Source organism: Echiichthys vipera (genome assembly GCF_963691815.1).
Source record: "Echiichthys vipera genome assembly, chromosome: 6".
NCBI classification, from domain to species: domain Eukaryota; kingdom Metazoa; phylum Chordata; class Actinopteri; order Perciformes; family Trachinidae; genus Echiichthys; species Echiichthys vipera.
In genome coordinates, this window is record NC_139831.1 from 31,647,880 (window position 1) to 31,651,233 (window position 3,354).

Here is a 3,354-nt window from a genome sequence, read left to right on the forward strand (position 1 = left end):
CATCGATGCTGATCAATGTTTTCTTTTCCAGTGTCTTGTTTTAAGTCACAAAATATAATCATCATCATCATCATCATCATCATCATCATCATCATCATCATCATCATCATCATCAACATCATCATCATCATCATCATCATCATCATCATCAACATCATCATTATCAAGCTGGTATCCTGAAACAAACCAAATATTTCAAATTACCAACAGTAGTCTAGTTTTAAAATTTAGCTCACTGACAAACTTAAAGAACGACTTTGGCAGGGATATTTTTCTCAACATAACAAAACATTGACACTAATCTATGATTTGCAAGAAGTTAGGAACTTTACATATTTGACACCAGAGTGTCTTTTAATCTGTGTCCCTTCAGGGCAAAGGTCTGGATCTATTGTCCCACAGGGCTCTGTGAGTGAGATTCCTCTGGTTTACCACACTCTGCCTTTTCACTGGAGGAACAATAGAAGTGTGTCTTATAATACATCTCATTAGATACAATGTCTGTCCTGTTTGATGGTTAACTTTAAACCTTTTACATTAAAACACCTGACACAACAGTAATATGAACCTAATGGAACAGCAAATGTACTTTTTATCATTTGGTTTGATGACTCACTGCATTGAATAGAGTGACATGAGATTAATAATTCCTCCTCATCAAAAACATTCCCTGAACTACATTCCTATGCTTAGTTTTACACTAAACAGATATATTATGGATAAACAATTTCTGTGTGTGCTGAATTGTATCTTGATTTGTCAGTCAGACCTGTATTAATGAGGTTAAAATGAAAAAACAATATGAGACAAGCAGAAATTTTTAATCTTGCAGTGTTTGTTTATTCAACAAGTCACATTGAGCGACATAAAGTATAAAAGTTGGAACTAGAGGTGATGATACATCACAACAACAACTTGTAGATTTCTACAAGACACACTGTACTCAGAGAGAGTAAAGGAACAACTGTCTTTGTAAAGGACAAAGGATTTACAGTATGTGAGAACACAGTACTCACTGTACTTTACACTGTTTTTACAAATGGATTCAAAAATTTGAACTTAATGAACAAAACACAAAGTAGTAAAAACTGACCTTACAACAGATCACATTGTTCTTGATAACCACTGAATTCAATCAATTATCAAAATGTAAAAAATACATTGTCACTGAAAAACTGTGACAGTGTGACATTAAACAAACCTTTTACAATGGAAAGATAAACATATTGATCTTAAAACAGATCATTTTTCAATACTCACATAAAGTGAGGGAAAGTTCATAATGACAAAATGTCCATAAAAAGGACAATTAATAATTTTGATGGATTCAAAATCATCAATACCTATTCAGAGGTAATAACCATCTCCATGCACTATATTGTGCCAACACATGACGTGCAGTGAGGCATTAAAGTGTCACAGGAAAATTGTGACATTAATAAAATCTTTTAGAAAAAAAAGATAAACATTTGGATCTAACAACAGATCAGTTTTGAGTAATAAATATGAGTCCATTATGATAATACGTCCATAAAACAGGACAGTGAAAGTTTCTGATCCAAATGATCAATAACATGAGAAGATGTTACCAGAGCTTATACCACCAATACATGAAGTAGAGTGAGGTATGATAATAATTGCTGATGCAATCAGATTTGGTTCATGCAACATGCATGCCAAGATGTTCTCTTTCTCAACTTGAGAGATATTGTTGCTGTCATTTCCTCGGGAAATGTCATCTTGTACAAATAAAACCAACAAAATACCACCTCAGTGTCAAAGAATTGAGTTTCAGTCATCTTTGACCAATATGGTCATGTCAGTTTGTCTGGTAGTAACTCCAGTGTGTAGGTGTCTACCACGGCCTCCAGAGGGCACTGTTGACTGGACTCTTGTCTTTGGTGATGCTGGTCTGGACTGTGGAGCTCAGAAGAGAGAAGTCAGCCTCTCTCAGGTTGTTATCAGAGGAAGACTGCAGCTTGTTGAAGTGGTCCATCAGTCTTCTCTGGGACTTTGTCTTCAGCTGCTCCTTGGACTGGAAGTGTGTCACCTCTTGTACACACCTGGAGTAGCCCTGATTGACAGCTGCTGAGTCCACAGGTGGATGCTGCTGCAGTCGTCTCAAGGCACAAACGGTCATCTCCAGGATGTCTGCTTTCTCGATCTTGGAGTTTGGCTGCTGTTTGAGGAACTCTGGTCCAAGGAAAGACTAGAGCTGCTCAATGCTGCTTTTGATTCGCTGTCTAACTTCTCCACCAGAGGCTTTCTGAGCTGCAGAAAGAAGAACAAAGTCATGAATAAACTTATTCTGGAGTATAGTGTTAGCATGAACAGAGACGACGTCTCATTGACAGAATTTCAATCTTCTTGAATCTTCAATTTACCTTGTGGGTCAGAGTCAGATGCTCCTCAGAATTGGTCATTGCTGCAGTGATTGTAGGTGCCATGTCTGGATCGCTGTGCTGTAGAGGTCTCTATAGAGAGAATCTGATCTCTGCTGGCTTCATCCCTCCTATTTATAGTCCCACATCTCCATATGAATGTGTGGGTCTTGGTCTGGTTGGAGTTTCTCACAGTCTCAACCAATCAGAGAGCTTGGTGAGACAATAAGGGATGCGGCACACTTAATGCTGTTATTGCCTGGGGGACAATGGTTAGATCTCAGGGGAACAGTTGTTGGACTGGGGGGGTGATGGAGAGAGAGTCACAGAGCTCTTTGTGAATCTGGGAAAGTGGTGACCCTGTAGAGAGAAGATCTGCTGCCTGATGCTGGGATCAATGACTTTGACTGAGCACAGGCCCATCATCCCATCACACAAGTGAGGGAAGAACATTCGTGGTGTTATGTAATTAATGACACGCAGGATGAAACAAAAATAGAAACAACTAACTTTGTTTTTAACTAGCACTTTATTTGAGCCAAAAAGTAAAATATAGGATATGAAATCACTCTCTGTAATTGACAATTCAGTAAATCAAATCTTAAATTTTTCTTTATTAAAAATGCACCATTGTGTAAAACTACATTGTAAGATGTTCTACAACAGTGTGATGCCCATGCATGGCACTTGAAATTAAGTAAAGACAATAATCATGCTGGTGTCCAAATGTAGCACAGTCTTTTGACACGTGCCTTGTTGTCAGTTTCCCACACTGCCTCCCTGTATGGTGTGTTCAATGAAGCACAACGGGATTCCTGTGACAGATGCTGGCTGTGTGTCTGACATCATCAGCCAACGGGAGGGAAAGGATGCCATTGGCTGACTCTGGACAATTTGTTAAATTCAAAATTTAGGTAAAAAATCGTTTATAAAGTGTCACCAAAATCATCTATCATCTCATTTTCAGTTCCCA

General features: G+C 38.3%; 1 pseudogene across 1 annotated transcript; it reads right to left on the reverse strand.

Moving 5' to 3' along the window:
• Positions 1-1,855: 1,855 nt before the first annotated feature.
• LOC310948421 (transcription factor HES-5-like) lies at positions 1,856-2,507 on the reverse strand (annotated as a pseudogene). Its single transcript has 2 exons — positions 2,385-2,507; positions 1,856-2,271 (listed from the first exon to the last, which is right to left on the reverse strand). The product of its transcript is annotated as a transcription factor HES-5-like (transcript).
• Between the last annotated feature and the right edge of the window lie 847 nt (positions 2,508-3,354).